The sequence below is a fragment of the Hylobates moloch genome, unplaced genomic scaffold (assembly GCF_009828535.3).
Source record: "Hylobates moloch isolate HMO894 unplaced genomic scaffold, HMol_V3 SCAFFOLD_20, whole genome shotgun sequence".
Classification (NCBI taxonomy): domain Eukaryota; kingdom Metazoa; phylum Chordata; class Mammalia; order Primates; family Hylobatidae; genus Hylobates; species Hylobates moloch.
The window spans coordinates 33,204,210-33,231,228 of record NW_026652295.1 but is presented as its reverse complement, the minus strand read 5'-3'; the positions used below and the strand labels follow the sequence as shown (position 1 = coordinate 33,231,228).

The following is a 27,019-nucleotide window of genomic DNA, read 5'->3' as shown; positions in this document are numbered from 1 at the left end:
TTCCCCTTGTACTCTGAATAGAGGTTGTTGGATTCACTCAGAGGCAGAGTTGGAGTGGAGACGATTAGACTTTCTTTGAAAGGATTTCAGGTGAAGCAACTAACATTTCTTTGGGCAAAAGGCAAAAGGTTCAGTGCCCTTTGCTCTGTTGGGCATTCAGTCTCCTGACATGTGGAATCTTGTTTCTCTTGGCATCACTTGCACACCCAACCTCTCTTTTATTCCTTATCCACTGAATGCCTCAAGCAACGCTGGAAAAGAGGCTGTAAGTCTGCTTTTTATCCCACTCCTAACCTAGTTCTACCCTGGATGATGCTCATCTATTAGTAGGAGCCTTGTAGCCGTGGCTGCACCAAAGGTAATGTGTAAATTTTTTTTTTTTTTTTTTTTTTTTTTTGAGACAGAGTCTCACTCTGTCGCTCAGGCTGGAGTGCAGTGATTCAACCTTGGTTCACTGCAACCTCTGCCTCCCCAGCAGCAATTCTCCTGTTCAAGCAATTCTCCTGTCTCAGCCTCCCCACCAGCTGGGACTACAGGCGCACACCACCTCACCCGGCTAATTTTTTTGTATTTTTAGTAGAGATAGGGTTTCACCATATTGGTCAGGCTGATCTTGAACTTCTGACCTCGGGTGATCCACCCGCCTTGGCCTCCCAAAGTGCTGGGAACAGGTGTGAGCCACTATGCCCCGCCATTTTTTTTTTTTTTTTCTGTGTATCATCTTTGATGGGTCCTACTATTTTATCTTTAAGGTCAATTATTACAGCAAGAGCAGGTTTAAATTTTTAGATGTTTAGAAAACTCTTTGACTGGATGCAGGAGATAGTCTTTAGAATTAATCATTTGTAATCTCCATTTGTATCTGTTACTTCTGATGATCTCAAGCAGGGAATATAGCCTACTGTAGTTTTCTGACAGCTAACCTGTGGTGTTTAGTCAGAGAGACATGGGTTATTGAACACACTGAGAAGAGCTATTACTCTGGTGAAATTTAGAAGTAAAGTTATATCTTGAAGAGAGTTGTTCTCTTGCCTGACTGCTTCCCACCTCCGGCTCTTTTTCTTCCTTGTTTGCTCTAGTTCAGCATAGGAAACTTGGCATATTGTTGCTGCTAGTTTGGTAGGAGACGATCATTATTTCTCCCAACCCCTTGTGAATTGGACCATTTAAACACTACCCTAATAAGTTTTAAGTTCTTTAGAGTCAGTCTTTATTAGTATAATTATTATGGCTACAAAAGCAGTGTAATGAATTTTATATGTTTGAGGTATGTATTTAATGTCTAAGATTTTTCTTAGTTGTTGTGGAAAGTGAATAGGTGAGGCCCAGTGTGGATAAGAAAAAAATAACTTAAAAGGCTGCACGCCTATAATCCCAGCACTTTGGGAGGCCAGGTGAGGCAGGAGGATCACTTGAGTCCAGGAGTTTGAGACCAGCCTGGGTGACATAGTGAGATCCTGTCTCTACAAAAAATACAACAAAATGAGCCGGGCATAATGATGTGCGCCTGTAGTCCCAGCTACTTGGGAGGCTGAAGTGGGAGGATCACCCTGGGAAGCTGAGGCTGCAGTGAGCTGAAATCGCACCATTGCACTCTCGCCTGGGTGACAGAGTGGTGAGATGCTGTCTCAAAAAAAAAATTAAAAATATAGTTGGATTATGAAACTTCTATTTGAGGGAGGCTGAGGCAGGAGAATGGCGTGAACCCAGGAGCTTGCAGTGAGCCGAGATTGTGCCACTGCACTCCAGCCTGGGCAACAGACTGAGACTGTCTCAAAAAAAAAAAAAATAAATAAAACTTCTATCTGAGTTTTTATATAAAAAACTTAAGCTCAAAGCCATGGAGTAGCATATATGTTGATGACATGTTATTTCTGTATAAAAACAAGTTACATATATTAGCAAAGGAGTGAGCCGTTAAGAAAATGTGTTCTGGGCCAGGTGTGGTGGTGCGTGCGTGTAGTCCCAGCTACCTGGGTGCCTGAGGTAGGGAGATCACCTGAGCCCAGGAGGTCGAGGCTGCAGTGAGCCGTGATCATGCCACTGCACTCCAGCCTGGGCGACAGAATGAGACTCTGTCTGGAAAAAAAAATGTGTGCTGGCTTTAGAGAAATTGAGAAGTTGGAAGTCAGTAGCTTCTTAGAAATCCATGCAGTTAAGTGATAATTCAACTTTAAGTCACATTACCTTATTTTTTGGCCATATAAGGCATGTTCTTTATTTTCTTTGATTATAAAATGAAAAATCATTTGTGAACTAAAAGCAAGAAGGCTTTTCATTTTTTTCTTTCCTATGAAAGATAGCGCCATAATCTAATACTGTATTTTTTGATTCCTATGTTTACCTAATTCATCTTGACAGATTTTTTTATTTTTTTGAGACAGGGTCTCATTCTGTCTCCCAGGCTGAAGTGCAGTGGCACAACCATGGCTCACTACAGCCTCAACCTCCCAGATTCAAGCAATCCTCCCACCTCAGCCTCTTGAGTAGCTGGGACTACAGATGCATGCCACCATGACTGGCTAATTTTTTTATTTTTTTACTTTTTATTTAATTTAATTTTTTTCCTTTTTCTCATGTCAGGTGGGTAATGTGCACATGTTATATAACAAGATTCAAGGTTGGCATGTCTCATACATGCATGTAAACACCCAATCATCATGCATATGAATTACAAAAGGATCAATTTAAAAATTTTTTTAGAGATGAGTCGCACTGTGTTGCCAGACCTAGTCTTGAACTCTTGGGCTCACCTTGCCTTAGTCTCCCAAAGTGTTGGGATTATAGACATGAGCCACTGTGTCCAGCCAAGATTTTTTTTTTCAGACAAACATCCATCATAATTAATAAAATCTAGGTAAATACATATACACATAATGTGCATGCATGCATACTTAATCACAGTATTTGTATGTGTTGCTCAAGTAAAAATCTAAAGTCTAGACGTGTTGTTTTAAGCATCATTTAATTTCTAACTGGGCAACTATTGACATAGTCCTAATACAGGTTGACAAAAAAATCTGTCAACTTGCTCTGATGATTAACCTGTTGAATTGAAGATGATTAATCTTCCTGTGACTTCATAAGTGCCAGCTTTGGGTTGTAATAAATACCATTCAGTTGTCTATTCAAAAATAGTGTGGTAAATTAAAAATCATGATTGAAAAGCGAAGACCCTGAGTCTTCTAAAATTAAACCTGTCTGAGTGCAGTAGCTCACGCCTATAATCCCAGCACTTTGGGAGGCCAGGGCAGTAGGATTGCTTGAACCCAGGAGTTTGAGACCAGCATAGGCAAGATAGGGAGACCTCCATCTCTACAAAAATAAAACAATAGCTGGGCATGGTGGCGCTTACCTGTAGTCCCAGCTAAGTGGGAGGCTGAGGTGGGAAGATCAGTTGAGCCTGGGAGGTGAAGGGTGCAGTGAGCTGTGATTGTGCTGCTGCACTCCTGCCCGGGTAGCAGAGTGAGACCCTGTCTCAAAAATAAAATAAAAATAAAACCTGAGTTGGAAAGGTTATGCTTTTGTGATCAAAGGTAAGAATTTATTTTGTCATTGTTGAAAAACTGACCAAATGGAATGTTTTGGCCTTGTAAGTCTTCTACCCTGTTAACACATATTTTTTTTTTTTGGTCTTAGGTTGACAAAATTGTGTAGATATTTCTTTTTTTTTTTTTTTTTTTTTGTTTCAGCTTTGCTCTGTCGCCCAGGCTGGAGTGCAGTGGTGCGATCTTGGCTTACTGCAACCTCTGCCTCCCAGGTTCAAGAGGTTCTCCTGCCTCAGCCTCCCTGGTAGCTGGGACTATGGGCGCCCACCACCACACCTGGCTAATTTTTGTATTTTTGGTGGAGACAGGGTTTCACCACGTTTGGCCAGGCTGGTCTCGAACCCTTGACCTCAAATGATCCACCCACCTTGGCCTCCCAAAGTGCTAGGATTATAGGCGTGGGCCACTGCACCTGGCCTCTATTTGTTAAATTTAGAACCAAATATTGTTTTCAGTTGAGCATGTTTGTAGCATTTATACCTGAGCTGGCAGCCATGCTGCTGGAGAATGATGGAACTGTCTGTTAACAGAGGTAGTCAATTTTCAGTTCCTAAGTGAGTATGTAAAGTGAATAAATGATATGGTGAAAGTAAACCCAATATCTAAAACCAAATTGAAATGACTCGTAGATTAATATCTGCAGTGTTCTATAGGTGGAATGTCTTTCAGAGATACTATTGGGCTGTGAATACAGAACTTAGAATTCTAAAACTGGAAACTGACAAGAGATTCTTTAGTTTAGGCCAGGCACGGTGGCTCACGCCTATAATCCCAGCACTTTGGGAGGCCGAGGTGAGCGGATCATGAGGTCAGGAGATTGAGACCATCCTGGCTAACATGGTGGAACGCCGTCTCTACTAAAAATACAAAAAAAAAATTAGCCAGGCGTGGTGACGGGCACCTGTAGTCCCAGCTACTCGGGAGGCTGAGGCAGGAGAATGGTGTGAACCCAGGAGGTGGAGCTTGCGGTGAGCTGAGATCACGCCACTGCACTCCAGCCTAGTTTATTCCAAGTGTTCTGCAGATTTGCATCCAGCCCTTCTAAGATAGCCATCTGTCCTATTCTTGTATCCCTACGGGCAGAGATTTGCATGATACCTTATTATAATGTTTAATTACTTTCTGGTTAGAATTATGTTAAATTCTACATACTTGCTACAATTTAAGCCTTTTTTGTTTGTGTATGTCCTCCTTGGAGATGGAGGATATCTAATAAACACTCTGTTAAGAGGTCAGAAAGCTTCTATTAATTGAAATTACTGGAAGTTTTCAACTATGTAAAATTTAAACATGTTCAATTTAATGGGTTCATATTTTTTGATGTAGTCTAATTGCCTTTTTTTATGGGAAACCAACAAGATTCAGAGGAGAGCTTACCTCACTTTTTAAGTATTTGTGGTAAAATATATATAACAAAATTTAACCTTTTAATCAATTTATTTATTTATTTATTTATTTTTAATTTTTTTTGAGACAGTTTCACTCTGTCACCCAGGCTGGAGTGCAGTGGCACAATCTTGGCTCACTGCAACCTCTGCCTCCTGGGTTCATGCGATTCTTGTGCCTCAGCCTCCCAAGTAACTGGGATTACAGGTGTGGGCCACCACGCCTGGCTAATTTTTGTAGTATTAGTAGAGTCAAGGTTTTGCCATGTTGGCCAGGCTGGTCACAAACTCCTGACCTCAGGTGATCTGCCTGCCTCGGCCTCCCAAAGTGCTGGGATTACAGGTGTGAGCCACCATGCCCGGCCCGAATTTTAATCATTTTAAGGTGTACAGTTGAGTGTTACATTAGGTGTTCATTGTAAGTTGTTGTTTAGCATTAGTGACAAGAGTCAAATAACTCTTCTAGATTTTTATACATTAACTTAGGAGTTAGTACTGGCCTTATTTCTCAGTATAGCAGTAGATAAAATATCTTTTAATAGCATATAGACAATGTTTCTCTACCTCCTATTAGGCTAGTGCTGTGCAGTTGTGGTATTGCAACATCCTAGGTTGCCTGCAGGTATCTTCAGGGAGCAGTGTGTATGTTTTGGAATTCTACTTGCATCCACCATGGATGGAACAGATGTTTTCTAGAAAAGTAACTTGGGAAAAATATTTCTGTAAAATATGATGTCCTATTAACTTTCTCAACATTGTCAGAAACACCCTACTAGATAAAGATATAACCACAAATCAATGAAATTAGAATCTAAATATGAAAATCAGTTGTACCTCTTACCTGATCACATATTACCTTCTTTGCCTTGTTAATCCATTTCTCAGTCACCCGTGCTAAATGAGTTTCTCATCTACGCTGTGGTTTATATGTATAAATCTAGGAAAAAGTTCCTTTATGATGGAGATAATACTTCTATTAATACTGGTTTCCTTAAATAAACGTGTGTCAAGCAGTAGTTTTAGGAAGAGGTTAAGGAAGGGCTACATAACAGCGATAGAGTATTATGTACTCTATTGCATTTTTTAAAAGGTTTTTATTTTTGATTTGGAATATTGTTGATTTTTAAAATAAGATTGTGAAATTGATACCATGTAAAATTAACTATTTTATTTTTATTTATTTAATTTTAATTTTTTTAGAGACGTCTCACCATGTTGCCCAGGCTGGAGTGCAATGGCTATTTACAGGCATGATCATGTAGCACACTACAGCCTTGAACTCTGAGGCTCAAGTGATTCTCCCACCTCAGCAACCTGAGTAGTTGGGATTACATGTGTGCAGTACTGTGCCTGGCAAAATTAACTGTTTTAAAGGGAACAATTCAGTGGTGTTTAGCGCATTCACAGTGTTGTGCAACCACTACCTCTCTCTTTCTTTCTAAACTTTTTCATAACCCCAGAATGAAACTTTACACCCATTAAGCCGGTGTAAAGGACTATTCTCTCCTCAGCCATTGGCAACCAGCAGTCTGAGTTCTGTCCCTATGTATGTACCTATTCTGGATCTTTTCTTTTCTTTTCTTTTTTGAGACGGAGTTTCACTCTTGTTGCCCAGGCTGGAGTGAAATGACATGATCTTGGCTCACTGTAACCTCTGCCTCCCAGGTTCAAGTGATTCTCCTGCCTCAGCCTCCCGTGGATATTTCATGTAAATAGAATTGTACGATATTTGTCCTTTTGTGTCTGCATCTTGTTGTTGTTGTTGTTGTTGTTGTCGTCCAGGCTGGAGTACAGTGGCGTGATCTCGGCTCACTACAACCTCTGCCTCCCTGGTTCAAGCGATTCTCCTACCTTAGCGTCCCAAGTAGCTGGGATTAGAGGCATGCAAGATCACGCCTTGCTAATTTTTGTATTTTTTGTATAGACAGGATTTCGCCATGTTGGCCAGGCTGGTCTTGAACTTCTGACCTCAAGTGATCCATCTGCCTTGGCCTCCCAAAGTGCTGGGATTACAGACATGAGCCACTGTGCCTAGCCTTTTTTTTTGGTTTCTTTTAATGAAGCCTATAAGTTTCTTGCCATGGCATCTTTCATTTAGCATAATGTTTTCAGGGTTCATCCATGTTGTAGTATGTATCAGTACTTCATTTTTTTTTTTTTTTTTCTTGAGACAGGGTTTCATTCTGTTGCCCAGGCTGGAGTGCACTGGCGCTATCATGGCTAACCTTAGCTTCGACTCCTGAGCTCAATCCATCCTCCCACCTCAGTCTCCCAAGTAGCTGGGATATAGGCATGAGCCACCATGTCCAGCCAATTTTTGTGTTTTTTGTACAGACAGGATTTTGCCATGTTGCCCAGGCTTGTTTAGAACTCCTGGGCTTAACAGATCCACCTGCACTGGCCTCCCAAAGTTTTGGGATTACAGGCATGAGCCACCCCCCGGCCTCACTCTTTTTTTATGGCTTGATAGTATTCCATTGTATATGCATATCACAATTTGTTTTATCTATTCATTCGTTGGTAGACATTTGGGGTGTTTCTGTCTTTTGACTATTCTGAGTAGTAAAGTTTTGAATATGTGCATGTACCTGTATTTGTTTGAGTACCTTTTTTTTAGTTCCTTTGGGTATGTATCTAGGAATGGAAATTTTGGGTCATATGGTCATTCTGTTTTTGAGGAATCACCAAACTCTTTTTCCACAGTGGCTGAATCATTTTACATTCCCAACCGCAATATATGAGTTGGTCCCAATTTCTCCACATCCTTGCCAACACTTGTTATTTTTCTTTCTTCTTTTAAACTTTCAGTTTAATGGAATATATATTATATATTTTATATATATATATATAAATATATATATATATTTTTTTTTTTGGAGATGGAGTCTTGCTCTGTTGCCCAGGCTGGAGTGCAGTGGCGTGATCTCGGCTCACTGCAACCTCCACCTCCTGGGTTCAAGCGATTCTCCTGCCCCAGCCTCCTGAGTAGCTGGGACTGGGACTACAGGTGTGTGCCACCATGCCCTGCTAATTGTTTTTGTATTTTTAGTAGAGACGGGGTTTCACCTTATTGACCAGGCTGGTCTCAAATTCCTGACCTTAGGTGACCCGCCTGCTTTGGCCTCCCAAAGTGCTTGGATTACAGGCGTGAGCCACCACGCCCAGCCAATATTTTTCTTTTTAAAACTATAGCCATCCTAGTGGTTATGGATTGGTACCTTATTATGATTTTGATTCTTATTTTTCTAGTTACTAATTATATGAACATATTTTTATGTGCTTGTTGGCCATTTGTGTATCTTCTTTGGAGAAATAACCATTTAAGTCCTTTGCCCATTTTCTTTCCCCCACCCCCTGAGGAATTTTGTTGATGGCTCTAGTTTATTCCCTCCCAAAGACCAATAGCAACCAGATGAAGTGAAGTTAACTTCAGGATTTTATTGTCTTCGTAATAAAATAAAAGATGACATTTAGAACTGTATCACTTGGTCCTTTCTCGTCTTATCTCCTCCCAGTTCAAAATGCTTGCATGTCTTAAAAGCTAGCATTCTTTTACATCTGCAGTTGGGTTCCATGAACTCTAGCCTCAGCACAATCTTCTTTATAGTTTTAACCTTTTTCTGGGAAATTGGCTTAGTCTGCCCACCATAGCTACCCTGCTTCCTGTCATAATGCTGCTTTCTCTGGGCATTCAGAGAATTCTTGCCTTTCTTATACTGTGTCACTTTGTGGGGTTGGTGTTTGCCATACTTCTAATAGAAAGTCTGGTGGCTTTTAGGAATGTTCATTATGTTTGCTGGAGTACTGTCAGCACAAAAAGGCTTTGCCCATTTTTAAATTGGGTTGTCTTTTTGTTGTTCAGTTGTAAGAAGTCTTTTTTTTTTTTTTTTTTTTTTTTGAGACGGAGTCTCACTCTGTTGCCCAGGCCGGAGTGCAGTGGCGCAATCTCAGCTCACCGCAAGCTCCGCCTCCTGGGTTCACGCCATTCTCCTACCTCAGCCTCCCGAGTAGCTGGGACTACAGGCGCCTGCCACCATGCCCGGCTAATTTTTTTGTATTTTTGTAGAGACAGGGTTTCACTGTGTTAGCCAGGATGGTCTCGATCTCCTGACCTCATGATCCGCCCGCCTTGGCCTCCCAAAGTGCTGGGATTACAGGCGTGAGCCACCGCACCTGGCCTGTAAGAAGTCTTTATATATTCTAGATATGAAACCCTTATTGGGTATATAAATTGCACTATTTTCTCCCATTCTGTAGGCTGTCTTTTCACTCTCTTGACAATGTCCTGTGAGTCACAAATGTTTCTAATGTGCTGAGGTCCATATCAATTCTTTTTTTCTTCACTTGTGTTTTTGATGTCATATCTTAGAATTCATTACCAAATCCAAGGTCATGAAGATTTATCCCGTTGTTTTCTTCTAAGAGTTTTATAGTTTTAGTTCTTTATATTTAGGTTGTTGGTCCATTTTGTATATGGATATCCATTTTGTATAATTAATTTTTGTGTATGGTATGAGGTGGGAACCAGCTTGATTCTGTGGAGCCTAATTTTGATCATGTTTCTGCTCTGGGATGGGCTTCTCATTAGCTCTGTATTAAATATATCCTTTACTTTTAGTAAATATATATTTTATTCTCTTCAGCCATCACTAAAAGTTGGGCCAGAAAAAAAGTGTGCAGGATTTTCTGGTTGGGGCAGAAAACTTATGAATGTTCTATTGACATTCAAAACTAGATGTGTTTAAAAGGTCAATTTGCCAGGTGTGGTGGTGCACGCTTGTAGTCTTAGCTACTTGGGATGCTGAGGCGGGAGGATTGCTTGAGCCCAGGAGTTCTGGGCTGTAGTGCGCTATGGCATTTGGGTGTCCGTACTAAGTTCGGTATCAGTATGGTGATCTCCCGGGAGCGGGAGACCAACAGGTTGCCTAAGGAGGAGGTGAGCCAGCCCAGGTCAGAAATGGAGCAGGTCAAAAGTCCCGTGCTGATCAATAGTGGGATTATATCTGTGAATAGCCACTGCACTCCATAGCAAGACCCAGTCTTTAAAAAAATGAAAAATCAAAAAAATTAAAAAATAAAAATAATAAAAGGTCAATTTATCCTTTTCCTTACTCCAGCCAGTTTTTGGTCTCCCAGAAATTAGACTTGAACTGAGTTATCTTTAAGGCCCTCTCTTTCCTGGACACCCCAGTTCATTTGCCAAATCCAGTTAATTTCCACCTGGATTTGGCAGTGTACTTCCCAAATGTCTCTTTTTTTCCATTCCCACTGCCACCGCTTTAGTTTGCAGATTATGTTACTAGTTTAACAGTAACATAGGCATAGTCCAAATCGGGTTTTCTACACATGGCTTTCTTCCTTCCAGTCTATTTTGTGGACATACCACTGCTAGATCAATCTTTCTAAATCACAGCTTCAATATAGATCCTTCTTAGAAACCTCTAACAGGGCCTTGTTGCTTACCAGATACAGAACAGCAAGCTTTAGCTTGACATTCATTCAGGACCCTGCAAAGACTGGTCCCAGTTTACCTACTTCTACCTTGCCTGGCATATCTTTGTAGTGAATATTCTGCTTTTCTCTGCTCTGTTCAAACTAGGCTGCTGCTCATTCCCACATAAACTTTTGCTCTCCCAATTTTAAACTTGTTTCTCCTACTTAGAATGCTATTCTTTCCTTTCTACCTGAAGAAGTCCTATCGTTTTTCTGAAATTGACATACTGATCCTGTTCTTAGCCGTGTACTCTTCTTTGAACTCCACTCTTTCATTTTTTATAGTGTTTATTATGTATAGAAACACACTTTTAAGAGGACAGTGCCCCCTAATAGCCTTTGTTTCTCCCTAAGCCTCTTATGCACTGCTTTGTACATAGGTGCTCAGTAAACATTTGTTGAAGTAATATGTAAGGGTAGATGGGAGAAAAGGCTTAATTTTTTTCTTATGCCTATGTTACTCAGTAATTTAGATGTGAATGGACAAAAATATTTTGTAAGCTCTCTAAAGTTCTCTTAGATCATTGCCATTGTGTTTCCATTGAGGAAAAACTTTAAAAAGTCATATAAGCGCATATTAAGTTCAAATAGTTTAGAATAGTTTAAACGGGTTGCAAACTAAAATATGTTTAGGTGCCAAATGGGTAACAATTGAAGGTGTGTGAACTGGAAAGCCTTGCCTTTTTTTTTTTTTTTTTTTTTGAGACGGAGTCTCGCTGTGTCGCCCAGGCTGGAGTGCAGTGGCGCAATCTCGGCTCACTGCAAGCTCTGCCTCCTGGGTTCACGCCATTCTCCTGCCTCAGCCTCTCCGAGTAGCTGGGACTACAGGCGCCCGCCACCACGCCCGGCTAATTTTTTTTTTTTAATATTTTTAGTAGAGACGGGGTTTCACCGTGGTCTCGATCTCCTGACCTCGTGATCCACCTGCCTCGGCCTCCCAAAGTGCTGGGATTACAAGCGTGAGCCACCGCGCCCGGCCAGCCTTGCCGTTATAAAGAGCATGTTTGATACTTGCCTTAAATATTGCCCTGCTAGAATGGGGGCCCAGTGTTAGATTTTTCTATTTTTTTCAAGAGAAGTCAAAAATATAGGTTTTTATAGGAAATGTCCTGGTTTTGTTGTTTTTTTGGGGGGTGGGGTACAGAGTCTCGCTCTGTCACCCAGGCTGGAGTGCATTGGCAGGATCGCTGCTCGCTGCAACCTCCGCTCCCCCATATGCCTCCCTGGGCTCTAAGTGATCCTCCCACCTCAGCCTCCCAAGTAGCTGGGACCACAGGCACCTGCCACCATGGCTGGTTATGTTTTCGCATTTTTAGTAGAGACAGGGTCTTGCCGTGTTGCGCAGGCTGGTCTCAAACTCCAGAGCTCAAACTGTCTGCCCACCTTGTCCTCCCAAAGTGCTGGGATTACAGGCATGAGCCACTGTGACCGGCTGAAATATCCTGATTTTTAAATGTTGGCAATTAATTCAAGTATTTTAAAAACACTGAAGAGCAAATATAAAGCACATCTGTAGGCAGAATGTAGCCCTTGGGCTACTCATTTGTAACCCCTGTACTAAAGATGAGAAGCATAAACCCCTCCTGTTTCCAGATATAGCCACTGCTAACAATTTCTTCTGACCTTTCCGTGCATTATATTCGGAGCTGAGATTGCCCCATTGCACAGAATATTCTGTGCTATATATATGTGCGTATATATAACATAGAATTTTCTATGCATGTATATGTATGTAAAATTATCTATATATAAACTTTTTAAACAGCTGTGGTTATTGCTGTTGATTGTCTTTACTCTTCAGAGTAGTAGATAACAAGGCCCTTATACCCACATTGTTTGAGTGGGAACTGAATTTAGTTGTCAAAGTACTTGGATAGGCTGATCATGTATACATATATATACACATACACATATATACAAATACACATAAACACACATATGTGTATATTTATATGTGTGTGTGTATATATATATATATTTTTTTTTTTTGAGACAGGGTCAAAAAGGTAGGTTTTTATAGGCAAGGTCCTGATTTTGTTTTTTTTTGTTGAGGTAACAGGTCTTGCTCTGTCACCCAGGCTGGAGTGCAGTGACACGATCATGGCTCACTGCAGCCTCGACTTCCTCGGCTCCAGCAATCCTCCCATCTCAACCTCCCGAATAGCTGGGACTACAGATGTGTGCCACCATGCCTGGCTAATTTTTAAAATTTTTTGTAGAGATGGGGTCTCCCTGTGTTGCTCTGACTGGATTTTTTTTTAACTTTATTTTTTTTCACATCAGAGAAATAATGTGCCAATGTCATAACAAGGTTTGAGGGAGGGCACATGTCTCACATAAGTGTGAACACCCAATCATCACGCTTATGAACTACAAAAGGATAGATATTTTAAAGAATTAACAATGTGCTGGGTGTGGTGGCTCGTGTCTGTAATCCCAGCACTTTGGGAGGCTGAGGCAGGCAAATTGTGTGAGTCTAGGAGTTTGAGACTAGCCTAGGCCACATAGGGAGACCCCAACTGTACGAAAAATACAAAAATTAGCTGGGTATGGTGGCATGCACTTGTAGTCCCAGCTACTTGGGAGGCTGAGATGAGAGGATCACTTCAGAAGACGGAGATTGGCCGGGCACGGTGGCTCACCCCTGTAATCCCAGCACTTTGGGAGGCTGAGTTGGGCGGATCACAAGGTCAGGAGATCGAGACCATCGTGGCTAACATGTTGAAACCCTGTCTCTACTAAAAATACAAAAAAATTAGCTGGGCCTGGTGGTGGGCACCTGTAGTCCCAGCTACTCAGGAGGCTGAGGCAGGAGAATGGCGTGAACCCGGGAGGTGGAGCTTGCAGTGAGCCAAGATCGTGCCACTGCACTCCAGCCTGGGCGACAGAGCGAGACTCCGTCTCAAAAAAAAAAAAGACGGAGGTTGCAGTGAGCTGAGATTACCCCATTGCACTCCAGCTTGGGTGACAGAGCAAGACCCTGTCTTAAAACAGACAAGGCTGGGCGTGGTGGCTCATGCCTGTAATTCCAGCACTTTGGGAGGCCAAGGTGGGCGGATCATGAGGTCAGGAGTTCGAGACCAGCCTGGCCAACATGGTGAAACCTCGTCTCTAGAAAAAATAAAAAATAAATTTAAAAAAGTAAAATAAAAATATAAGAATTAGTGGGGCTTGGTGGCATGCACCTGTAATCCCAGCTACTCGGGAGGCTGAGTCAGGAGAATCGCTTGAACCTGGGAGGCAGAGTTGCAGTGAGCCGAGGTCACACCACCGCACTCTAGCGTGGAAGACAGAGCAAGACTCTGTCTCAAAAAAAAAAACAAAAAACAAAAAACAAAACTGTAGTGGTGGGCTTTGGTCATTTGAAATATAGTAAAATCCTTTCTCTATCAGCAAGAAATTCTTATCCAGTAATTATGTATAATTTTATTAAAACTTAGTTTTGCTTTGTTAAGAAGTAAACTATCTAGTAGTAAGCTCATCTGACAATATTATTTATAATATTGTTTGAGAACAAGAAACCCAAAATGCAACAGGACTAAAACTGAAAAGGTTTAACTCTTTATTTTTATTTTTTTTATTTTTAAAATGAGACAAGGTCTTGCTATGTTGGCAGGCTGGTCTCAAACTCCTGAGCTCAAGCAATTCTCCTGCCTTGGCCTCCCAAAGTGCTGGGATTTCAGGCGTGAGCCGCCACACCCGGTGAAAGGGTTTAACTCTTTCTAAATCACCTTGTGCAGAGAAGATGAATACGTTTTTCACTTGTTGGAAGGGTAATTGATTTAGTAAATGGTGTTCTCATTTGCCAAAGTTAATGTTTGTTTTGGGAGGGAGAGCAGTTTATTCCCAAATATAGAGGATCAGCCCCACTATGTACTGAGGTTTAAAAAACCCACCTTTTAAAATGAATGGTTGTGCTTTTTTTAGTGTGTTTTGAGCCGGAGGTCTGTCAAGTGTTTCTGAGGGTTCACACTTGAATTATTGTGCTTGAGGTCAGTGATTCATAAGAGGTCAGCCTCTTATGAAGCAACTACCTTCTAGTGGTTGATTGAATGATACATGATGTGCTTCTAAAGTGCTTTCTGGTCAGCATTTTATTTTCTAAAGTAAATTTTATTTTTTACTTTTTTTTTTTTTTAACCCTTTGGTAACAGGCCTTGAGAAGAGTGGAAACCACTGGCTAGGGGTTGGGGTTTGCATACAACTGTGACAGGGAAGCCCTACCTTATTTTTAAATTTTTAAAATGATTGTATTTTGTTATGACATAAACAGCACTTGTCCCTCAAGTTGCCTGCTTGGGTCTCTTCCAGGTGTACTTTTTCTTTCTTTCCTGTTCTAAAGCCTTTTAAAATAAACTTCCACTCCTGCTGTGAAGAAAAAAAATTGTTAGGATCTGAATGTTGGCAAAAAGTTAAAAAAAAAAAAGAGTTAAAAAAATAGAAAGAAAGAAAAATATAAAAATAAAAAATAGGCCGGTCGCGATGGCTCACACCTTTGGGAGGCCGAGGCGGGCAGATCACTTGAGGTCAGGAGTTCGAGACCAGCCTGGCCAACATGGTGAAACCCTGTCTCTACTAAAAATACAAAATTTAGCCAGGTGCCTGTAATCCCAGCTACTCAGGAGGCTGAGGCAGGACAATCACTTGAGCCTAGGAGGCAGAGGTTTCAGTGAGCTGAGATGGCGCCACTGCACTCCAGCCTGGGCAGCAGAGCAAGACTCTGTCTCCAAAAAAAAAAAAAAAAAAAAAAAAAAAGACATGATTTATGTTCATTGCAGATAGATTAGAAAGAACTGGTAAACAAAACAAATTAAAAAAAAAGCGATAATAATGGGACCCAGAGATAAAAATGTTAACCTTTTGATATATGTATATTCTAATAACATATTTTGTGTGTGTGTTGTACCTGTGATTGCTTTATAAAAGTGGGGCATTTACTATATTCTAGATACTGTTTTAAGTGATTTATATTTAATATATAATTTAATACAATAATTCTAGGAAATGAATATTGTTATCCTCATTTTTTACAAAAGGAAAAGAGAGAGAGGTTAAATAACCTAAAGTCACATGGGTGGAAATGGAATTCAAACATAAGTAGCCTGTGCTTCCGATTACTGTGTTTCACACATTGTATGAGTTTCCTAGTGTTGCTTAAGAAACAACACAAACTGGGTGGCTTAAACCTACAGAAATTAACTTCCTTATAGTTTGAGAAACTAGAAGTTCCAAATTGAGAGTGTTAGCAGGTCCATCATCCCTCTGAAGTTTCTAGGGCAGCATCCCTTCTTGCCTCTTTTTAGCTTTTGGTGGCTCCTTCCAATCTTTGGCCTTCCTTGGCTTGTAGCTGTATCACTCTAGTGTCTGCCTTATTAGTCAGATGGCTTTCCTTGTGTGTCTCCAAATCTCCTTCCCCTTATAAGGATACCAGTCAGTTGGATTTAAGGCCCACCCTAATCTTGTATGACCTCATCTTAACTGATTACATCTGCAAAGGCCCTGTTTCCAAATAAGGTCACATTCTGAGGTTCTGGAAGGACGTGAATTTTGGGGAGATACTGTTTAACCTATTGCCCACCTTGTTATGTAATCTGTTCTTCACTGAATGATATAACCATTTTCCCAGTCTTAATAAATACAATTCAACACTTACCTTTAAAGGTTTTGTAGTATTCTATTACATAGATATGATTAATAATCTTTTTGTTGGATATCTAGATTGTTTAAAATTTTTTTTCAATGTAAATTCAGTATTGAACATTTCTTGTAGTTAAATCTTTGCTTGCATCCCTATTTCCTTACAATTTATTCCTAGAATTAGATTGCTGGGCTGAGGATTGCTGGGCTAAATATAAACATGGCTTTTAATGCTCTTAATACTTAATTGCCAAATTGTCTTACACCTCATAAAGATTGGATGCATTTGTATTTCTGCCATTACCGTAACGAGTGAGTATTTCTTTGACTATCTCATCAGTGTAGCGCATAATATATTTTTTTTCCAATTTCATAGGTAAAAAATGTGATCCTGTTTTAATTTGTATTTTGCCATTTCTTTTTTTTTTCTTCCTCTCAACTTTTATTTTAGATTCAGAGGTACACGTGCAGGTTTGTTATATGGATAAATTGCGGGTCATGGGGTTGGTGTACAGATTGTTGCCCAGGTAATAAGCATCGTACCTGACAAGTAGTTTTTCGATCCTCACCCTCCCACCCTGTTTTGTCATTTCTCATGAGTACTTTCATGTGCTAAAGGTCTGTTTTATTTATCTTATGAATTTACTGAACTTGCACTTTTGTCTTTTTTCCATGAAGAGCTTTACCTTCTTGGGAAATGAAATTTCTTTTTTTTTTTTTTTTTTGAGACGGAGTCTGGAGTGCAGTGGTGTGATCTAGGCTCACTGCAAGCTCTGCCTCCCGAGTTCTCGCCATTCTGCCTCAGCCTCCCGAGTAGCTGGGACTACAGGTGCCCACCACCACACCCAGCTAATTTTTTGTATTTTTGTATTTTTAGTAGAGACGGGGTTTCACCGTGTTAGCCAGGATGGTCTCGATCTCCTGACCTCGTGATCCACCTACCTCGGCCTCCCAAAGTGCTGGGATTACAGGCATGAGCCACCTCGCCTGGCCGAAATTTCTTTTTTTATACTCAATTGTAAAAGTAATAATGCTGGATATAAAAACCCAACAAATTCAGAATGAAGCCCTATCGGATAGTACTATGCTCATTTTCTGAGTGATGAAATCATTTGTATACCAAACCCCAGTGATATGCAATTTACCCATATAACAAACCTGCACGTTTGTACTCCCTGAACCTAAAATAAAAGTTGAAAAATAAAAATAAATTAGAGCCGGGTGCGGTGGCTCATGCCTGATATCCCAGCACTTTGGGAGGCCAAGGCGGGTGGATCACCCGAGGTCAGGAGTTCAAGACCAGCTTGACCAACATGGTGAAACCCCGTCTCTACTAAAAAATACAAAAATTAGCCGGGCGTGGTGGTGGGCACCTGTAATCCCAGCTACTCGGAAGGCTGAAGCAGGAGAATCTCTTGAACTCAGGAGGCGGAGGTTGCAGTGAGCTGAGATTGCAGCACTGCACTCCAGCCTGGGTGACAGAGCAAGACTCCATCTCAAAAAAAAAAAAAAAAAAAAAAAAAATTAAATGTGAAATTAGGTAATATTAAATATGTCAATTCTCAGGCCGGACACAGTGGTGCATATCTGTAATCGCAACACTTTTTTTTTTTTTTTTTTTTTTTGAGACAGGATCTCACTGTTGCTCATGCTGGAGTGCAGTGGTGTGATCACAGCTCACTGCAGCCTCGACCTCCTGGGCTCAAGTGATCCTTTGACCTCAGCCTGTCAAGTAGCTGGGATTAAAGGCACGTGCCACTACACCTGGCTAATTTTTGTGTTTTTTGTACTTTTTGTACATAGGGGGTTTGTCATATTGTCCAGACTGGCCTCGAACTCCTGGGTGCAAGCAATCTTCCCACCTCAGCATCCCAAAGTTTTGGGATTACAGGCATGAGCCGTGGTAACCGGCCCTGTTTCGTTTTTAATAAATGGCATTATACTTTGGGGTAACAACAACAACAAAAAACAGTAAAGCTGCTTGTAATACTGAAAGCTAATAACTTGTCAGTGTGTGTTCATATACATACATATATAGCTACTCATATGCCTATTATATATTTCAAATTGGAATATAACCATGTATACATACTGCATTATAGCCTACTTTTTAACTTATAGTTATCTTTCCATATCTGTTTTTCATGACTCCTAGCGTCCCATTATTTGAGTATTCTGTAACTTCATCAGTCATTTATTGATTTTTTTCACTATTATAAATATTTCTGTTCACTTGCTTAATTATTTTCATCTCTCTCTCAATTCTTTTTTTTTTTTCCTTTGAGACAGAGTCTCCCTCTGTCACCCAGGCTGGAGTGCAGTGGCGTGATCTCGGCTCACTGCAGCCTCTGCCTCCTGGGTTCAAGTAACTTTCCTGCTTCATCCTCCCTGGTACCTGGGATTACAGGCGTACACCACCATGCCTGGCTAATTTTTGTATTTTTAGTAAAGATGGGGTTTCGCCATCTTGGCTAGGCTGGTCTTGAACTCCTGACCTTAGGTGATCTGCCCACCTCGGCCTCCCAAAGTGCTAGGATTACAGACGTGAGCCACTGTGCCTAGCCTTCAATTCTTTTTTTTTTTTTTATTGTGACATAAAACCCATGTATTTATTTAGGGCAAATTCTGAGAAGCAGAATTGGCAGGTCAAGGTATGCCCTTTTGAAGGTTCTTGATAAACATTGCCAGATTGCCTCCAAGAAGTATGTACCAATTAATTTTAACAGGCAGTAGAAAGTCTGATTTTGGGTAATTATGTTTTTATCTTTACCAGGTAGATTTATCTGATAGATAAAAGGTGTTACTTGTTTTATTTTGTGTTTCCTTGATTGCTGGTGAAGTCTTAATTCTTTTGTATGTGTGATGGCTATATTTTATATATGTACGGAAATTTTTATTTTCAAAGAAAGTATGTTTAGCTGGGCAAGGTGGTGCGCACCTGTAGTCCCAGCTACTTGGGAGGCTGAGGCAGTTGGATCACTTGAGCCCAGGAGGTCGAGGCTGCAGTGAGCTGAGATCGTGCCACTGCACTGGAGCCTGGGTGACAAAGTGAGACCTTGTCTTTAAAAAAATCTCTCTCTCTCTTTCCATATCTATTTCTCTCTCTCTCTATATATATATGTATATATGGAGAGAGAGAAAGGGTCTTGCTCGGTTGCCCAGGCTAGAGTGCAGTCCTAGAATCATGGCTCACTGCAGCCTCAACCTCCCAGACTCAAATGATCCTCCTGCCTTATCCTCCCTAGTAGCTGGGACTACAGGAATGTGCTGCCACGCCTAGCATTTTTTTTTTGTAGAGACAATGTCTTGCTATGTTACCCAGGCTGGTCTGGAACTCCTGGGTGATCCTCCACCTCAGCCTCTCAACATGCCCCATGGGGTTACTGGGATGAGCCACCTGTGCCCAGCTCTATATATACTGTTCTCAAACTTGATTTTTAAATTTCACAGTATGTTATGGACAGCATGTTTTTTGTTTTCTGTTTTTGTTTTTTGAATGGATGCATTGTATGTCCATTGTGGTTGGTCATATTTTATTTAACCACTATTTTGTTGATGGACAAGAGTTTTGCTACACTCTTAACCAACTGAAGAGTTATCTGTATCTTTACCTTGTTGCTGGCCTGGTGGGTTAAAATGTATTCATTTTAATTTGTTTTTCTGTAATTATGAATGAGGTTGGATATCTTTCCATATCTTTATTGGCCTTTTGTATTTTTCTGTGACTTGTGTATTTTCCTCTCTACTTTTCTCAGATTGTCGTTCTTTTCTTCATTGATTTATGTGAGCTGTTTGGATATTAAGGAAAATCGCTTATTAGATTCTTTTTTTTTTTTTTTTTTGAGACAGAGTCTTTCTCTGTCCCCCAGGCTGGAGTGCAGTGGCGCGATCTCAGCTCACTGCAAGCTCCACCTCCCGGGTTCACGCCATTCTCCTGCCTCAGCCTCCCGAGTAGCTGGGACTACAGGCGCCCGCCAACACGCCCGGCTAATTTTTTGTATGTTTAGTAGAGACGGGGTTTCACCATTGTTAGCCAGGATTGTCTAGATCTCCTGACCTCGTGATCCTCCCGCCTCGGCCTCCCAAAGTGCTGGGATTACAGGCTTCAGCCACCGCGCCTGGCTAGATTCTTTTTTTTTTTTTTTTTGAGACGGAGTCTCGCTCTGTCGTCCAGGCTGGAGTGCAGTGGCGCAATCTTGGCTCACTGCAAGCTCCGCCTCCCGGGTTCACGCCATTCTCCTGCCTCAGCCTTTCCGAGTAGCTGGGACTACAGGCGCCCGCCACCAAGGCCGGCTAATTTTTTGTATTTTTAGTAGAGACGGGGTTTCACCGTGGTCTCGATCTCCTGACCTCGTGATCCGCCCGCCTCGGCCTCCCAAAGTGCTGGGATTACAAGCGTGAGCCACCGCGCCCGGCCAATAGCTTATTAGATTCTTACGGTTCCTCCAGTTTGTCTCACTTGGTTTATAATGTTTTTTACTATGTGGCACTTTTTGGGTGAATTTTTATGACATTGACTCCAGCAGTCTTTTCCTTTTTGATTTCTGCTTTAAAGTGCGGCGGTGGTGTGTGGGGGAGGGGCGGTGGGAGGGGGAGAAATCTTTCCTTATTATGTAAAATTCACTTCTGTTTTATTTATGACTGTACAGTTTACTTATAAATATTCTATATAGCTGAATTTTTTCAATGTTAGTACCTTAACATGTTTTCCAGATGATTAGTCAGTTTTCCCATTCATTGAAAAATGTACATTTCCCTGATGATTTGAAATGCCATCTTTATCATATATCAAATGCTTATATATATTTGGGCTTGTTTTGCACCTTTTTTGTTGTTGTTTTGCTTTTTATTTTTTTGAGATGGAGTCTCACTTTGTCACCCAGGCTGGAGTGCAGTGGCACCATCTCAGCTCACTGCAACCTCTGCCTCCCAGGTTCATGTGATTCTCCTGCCTTAGCTTCCTGAGTAGCTGGAATGACAGGTACCCACTACCACGCCTGGCTGATTTTTGCATTTTTAGTAGAGACAGAGTTTCACCATGTTAGCCAGGCTGGTTTTGAACTCTTAAGCCTCCGAAAGTGCTGGGATTACTTGCGTGAGCCACTGCACTTGGCCTGTTTTTGCACTTTTTCTTGAGTTGCATTGGTGCGCATGTCCAGTTTTTCAGGGCCTCAGTCAGAGTTTAATTAAAAAAATTTTTTTGTGTGTATGTGTGTGGAGATGGGGGTCTCACCAACTTGCTCATGCTGGTTGTGAACTCCTGGGCTCAACTGATCCTCCTGCATGGCCTCCCAAAGTGCTGGGCTTACAGGTGTAAGCTACTGTACCCAGCTGAAAGTCAGAGTTTTAATGTGTACTTAAAGGTGTTTTTAAAGGGGAAGTACATTTCCTTATTTAATTTTCATTTTATCCAGATTACAAATGTATGGTTTAAAGACTAAAGTAGTTCTGTTGGCTTGTTAAAAGCAACAAGGGGTTCTAGACCTTTTTCTTCCTTCCTTGACTCCCCAGAGGCAATTCTGTTTCATCCTTTCAACTGATTTTTGGGTTTTTACCTCTCTCTCAAATTTTTTTAACCTTTAATCATTATCTGTTGACTTTACACAGGGAGATAAGGATTTTGCTTTGTGATAGCCAATGTAGTGGTGAAGAGCAAAGTTCAAAGCCTCTGCTGTGTGACATATGGCAAGTTACTGTCTCTGTGCCTCAGTTTTCTCATATATAACATAAGGGCACCAGTTGTTAAATGGGAATTAGGTAAATTGATAGTATAAAGATTTGGGGGCCAGGCGCGGTGGCTCACGCCTGTAATCCCAGCACTTTGGGAGGCTGAGGCAGGCAAATCACCTGAGGTCAGAAGTTCGAGATCAGCCTGGCCAACATGGTGAAAGCCCGTCTTTACTAAAAATACAAAAATTAGCTGGGCGTGGTGGTGTGTGCCTGTAATCCCAGCTACTCCGGAGGCTGAGGCAGGAGAATTGCTTGAACCCGGGAGGCGGAGGTTGCGGTGAGTCATGATCGCACCATTGCCCTCCAGCGTGGGCGACAGAGCAAGACTCTGTTTCAAAAAAATAAATAAATAAAAAGATTTGGACCTCTGCCTGACCCATAGTAATTGTTAGTTTCATTCACCCCATTTCCTGTTCTCCCATTTTAGTTATTTGTAATTTGGCTAAATGAATTTTCATTTGTGTGTGTGTGTGTATGTGATTGTTACTGTTCTTGAGACAGGATTTCTCTGTCACCCAGTGGCACGATCACAGCTCACTGTAGCCTTGACCTCCTGGGCACAAATGATCCTCTCACGTAAGCCACTCTAGTACCTGGAACTACAGGCATGTGCCACCACACTCAGCATTGCACTGTGTTGCCCAGGCTAGTCTTGAACCCCTGAGCTCAAACCATCCTCTTGCCTTGGGCTCCCAAAGTGCTGGCATTACAGGCTTGACTCACCAGTCTTACTGTTTATCTCATTATAATGTTTAAATGTTTATCAACACTTGAGCCATTAGTGTGCTTGGATTACTTTTCTTTCTCAGCACAATATTTTGCTGCCCTGAGGGTGATAATTGTCTTGATTTTTGGTTTGTTCAGTCTTTTTTTTACTATCCTCAAACTCCTTACTGACTCTCTATATATATATATATATAATTTATTCTCAGTAGTAGGTTCTGACACTGTAGGTGTTCTGTCGGTTTTATCTTTTTGAAGAATTCTTTTCTAGAACGTTGGACCTCCCTGCCTCAACCTCCAGTAGTGGGATACAGGGCCTGCCATTACCCCGGTTTTTTTTGTTTTTTAGAGGAGGGTTTCATCAATCTCCTGACCTCGTGATCCACCTGTCTCGGCCTCCCAAAGTGCTGGGATTACAGGTGTGAGCCACCGCACCCGGCCCCTGGACCCCATTTTTTTAAAGCTTCCTGAAAGTGCAAGAGAGATAAAATTTGAAACTTTTGCATTCTGAAATTTTTCTTGCCTTGATACTTAGCTGATATCCCAGGTTTTGCTGGGGAGCAGTTTTTTAAGGTTGAGAATATTTTTCTCAGGTTTTGAAGGCACTGATCCTTTGTCTTGTGTTTTCAGTGGTAATGTTGAAATATTCTGATTCTTTGTTCTTTGAATGAATCCTGTTTTCTCCCCTCTCTGAAAACTTTTGGTAACTTTGCTGTGTCCCTAGTGTCCTGAAATTTGATGGTGATGCATTTCAGCATTCATTTTCTTATATTTTGTTCAGCTTTGGTGTGCCCTTTCAGTCTGGAAACTCCCTTCTCTTGTTATTGGAAAATTTCTTGAATTGATCCTTTAATTTCCTCTCCTTCCCTTTCTCTGTTCTCCTTTATTGGAGCTCCTGTTTTTCAGATATTGGACTTTCTGGTCTGGTTCTGTAATTATGTTTTCTTTTTACCTTTTGACAAAATGTTTGCTTTGTTTTCTGGGTGATCTCAGCCTTGTTTCCTTCAAGTTGCGTTTTTTAATTTATTTACTTTAGTTTTGTTTATTTCATATTAGATGCTTTACCATAAATATATTGTGGTTCTTGACTACATACACCTATTTAAAAAAATTTTTTTTTAAAGAGACAGGTTTTCTCTTTGTTGCCCAGACTGGTCTTGAACTCCTGGGCTCATGAGATCCTCCCACCTCAGCCTCCCAAAATGCTGGGATTAGAGGTGAGCCACCACACCCGGCCCATAACATACTCCTATTTACGAGTGGAACACAAAAAGAGGATTTGGGTTGGGCACAGTGGCTCACACCTGTAATCCCAGCACTTTGAGAGACGAGTGGATCACTTGAGGTCAGGAGTTCGAGACCAGCCTGGGCAATATGGCAAAACCCCCATCTCTACTAAAATTACAAAAATTAGCCATGTGTGGTGGCGCACAGCTGTAGTCCTAGGTACTCAGGAGGCTGAGGCAGGAGAACCCAGGAGGCGAAGTTTGAAATGAGCTGACATTGTGCCACTGCACTCCAGCCTGAACGACAGAGCGAGACTCCATCTCAAAAAAAAAGGGGTGGAAGCTATGGGCATGACTATGACTATAGGGTGTAACTGTGGGCTTGACAGCCCCACCCATTTCCTCCAGGGTGGGGCAGTCCCTGAGCTATGCAGTGTTGTGACTACATTAGGGGATCTGAGACCTAACTGGTGGGTTTAAGCAGATGTATAACCTCTCCTGTTTTTGTACATGTGTTTATTCCTGAACTATTTTGGGATACTCATTGTTAACCAGGTTGCTACTCTACTTTTCCCACTGCTGGCTAAGGAAGATTCAACTTTTTTAGGTTGGCTAAGTCATTTTCCACTTGTCTGCTTCCCAGTTCCCTTAAGTTGCCTCACTTGTTCATTTTGTCCTAGTGAATTCACGCCTTTTTCCCCCCTCCCTGTATTTTAGGAGGGCTTAGGAAGGGAGCTGAGGCTAATGCAATGCATTCAGCCTTCAGTCTTTAACTGGAAACTGAAAGGAAATACTGGATTTGCATCTAAAAGTTTTTATTCTGCCTTTCATTCTTATGATTGATATGGTTTTTTGGATATGATGTAACATTTTGGTATGCCAGTTGAATGATCCATTAAGTTTTAACAGTGTTATTGCCACATATATTATACAGATAACTTTCTTTCTCCAAATAGAATGAAAGGCTAAAGAACAAACTGTAGATGGTTATCTCTGGTTAATGGGATTAGTTGTTTTTCAGTTTCTTTGTGCTTTTACTTTATTTTTGCTTTTTTTGGGACAGGGTCTTGATCCTCACCCAGGCTTTAGCGCAGTGGCGCGATCACAGATCACTGCAGTCTCAACCTCCCAGACTCAGTTGATACCCCCACATCAGCCTCCTGAGTAGCTGGGACTATAGGTGCATGCCAGCACACCTGGCTACTTTGTGTATTTTTTGTTGCCCAGGCTGGTTTTGAACTCCTGGGCTTAAGTGATCTGCCGACCTCAGCCTCCCAAAGTGGTAGGATTACATGCCCGGACCCCGGCCTCTGTGCTTTCACTTTAATTCATAAGTTTTTCTATGTTGAATATGCGTTACTTGTATAATTGGGAAAAATAGTATTTAAGTAGAGAAAAAATTGCTAGTTAATCAAATCCTTGGATGAAAGTTGGCTTTAGGGATCAATGTGCTCCTCTGTTACTTAATCCTAAATATCTCAAGAGTTGTCCTGTATCTTTTACCTCTTCTAGGTAATCTGCAATTAGAAGCACTAATTTTAGGGGGTATGTATATCATTTCTCCTTAACTTTTTTTTCTTTTCTTTTTTTTTTTTTTGAGACGGGGTCTCACTCTGTCACCCAGGCTAGAGTGCAGTAGCTCACTGCTACCTCTGCCTCCCGGGTTCAAGTGATTCTCCCACCTCAGCCTCCTGAGTAGCTGGGACTACAGGCACATGCCACCACACCTGGCTAATTTTTGTATTTTTTTTTTTTAGTAGAGACAGGGTTTCACCATGTTGGCCAAGCTGGTCTTGAACTCCTGACTTCAAGTGATCTGCCCGCCTCAGCCTTCCAAAGTGCTGGGATTACAGTTGTGAGCCACTGCACCCGGCCCTATCCTCATCTTTTAATTTTGAAGATTTTCAAACCAAAGAAAAGTTGAGATACTAACACGGTGATTCTGTATACTCTTCACATAGATTCGCTGGTTATCACCATTTTGCCACATTTGCTTTATCTTTTAAGTACCTTTACTGAAGTATAATTTGCATACCATAAGTTAACCCATTTTAAATGTATAATTCGGTGATTTTTAGTAAGTTTATCCGTCTGCAACCATCACCCCAATCCAGTTTTAGAACACTTTCATTACTCCGGTAAGATTTTTTTCTGCCTATTTACAGTTAATCCATACCCACCCCCCAGCCTTAGGCAACCACTAATCTTTTTTGTTTCTAAAGATTTGCATTTTTGGCCAGGCGGGGTGGCTCATGCCCATAATCCCAGCACTTTGGGAGGCCGAGGTGGGCGGGTTGCCCGAGGTCAGAAGTTTGAGACCAGCCTGGCTAACATGGTGAAACCCTGTCTCTACTAAAAATACAAAAAATTAGCTGAGCGTGGTGGTGGGTGCCTGTAATCCCAGCTACTTGGGAGACTGAGGCAGGAGAATCGCTTGAACCCGGGAGGCAGAGGTTTCAGTGAGCCGAGATTGCGCCATTACACTCCAGCCTGGGCAACAAGAGCGAAACTCCGTCTCAAAAAAAAAGAGTTGCCTTTTCTCCACATTTTTTTTAAGTGGAAATCATGTACTATGTAGTCATGTATCTGGCTTGTTTCACTTAGCACAGTGTTTATGATGTTCATTTGTGCTTTAGCATATATCAGTATATCATTCATTTTTATTGTTGAGATGTGGTATGGATATACCACATTTTGTTTACTTATTTATGTTATGTTAATTAGTTTTGTATCATCTAGGTGTGTTAACTCTGAAGTCAGATGACTCAGTAGTCAATTTTATGTATGTTTGAATTTATGGTTAATTGTGAGGCCTTCACACGCAATTATTCGTGTAATTAATATTTAATACACAGGCAGTAATAAAAGTAACAACCACATTGATGGTTCCGGAGACCAATGTACAAGTCGTGTGGTTGTGGAAGTCTTTTGGCTGGCAATTGGTGGGAGGGGTGTTTGTCACTGTTTCTCTTGGGCAGAGCCTCCACAACAGCTGCCTTGTCAAAAGAAGGCCTCAGGCTGGCCATGGTGGCTCATGCCTTTAATTCCAGCGCTTTGGGAGGCCAAGATGGGAGGATCACTTGAGCCCAGGAGTTTGAGACCAGCCTGGGCAATAAAGTGAGACCCTTTCTGTACCAAAAAAAAAAAAAAATAGCTGGGTGTGATGGTACATACCTTTAGTCCCAGCTACCCGCAGGCTGAGGCAGGAGGATCAATCGAGCCCAGGAAGTTGAGGCTGCAGTGAACCATAATCATGCCACTGCCTTCCAGCCTGGGC

General features: G+C 41.4%; 1 protein-coding gene and 2 non-coding genes across 5 annotated transcripts in view; 1 reads left to right on the top strand and 2 right to left on the bottom strand.

Moving 5' to 3' along the window:
* Positions 1 to 27,019, top strand: part of ILRUN (inflammation and lipid regulator with UBA-like and NBR1-like domains) — a 108,484-nt gene that overhangs the window by 1,313 nt on the left and 80,152 nt on the right. The window lies entirely within an intron of this gene.
* Positions 2,578 to 2,683, bottom strand: LOC116460547 (small nucleolar RNA U13). Its single transcript, XR_004245849.1, has one exon. It is a non-coding gene; the product is annotated as a small nucleolar RNA U13 (small nucleolar RNA).
* Positions 12,704 to 12,808, bottom strand: LOC116460542 (small nucleolar RNA U13). The gene has a single exon (XR_004245844.1). It is a non-coding gene; the product is annotated as a small nucleolar RNA U13 (small nucleolar RNA).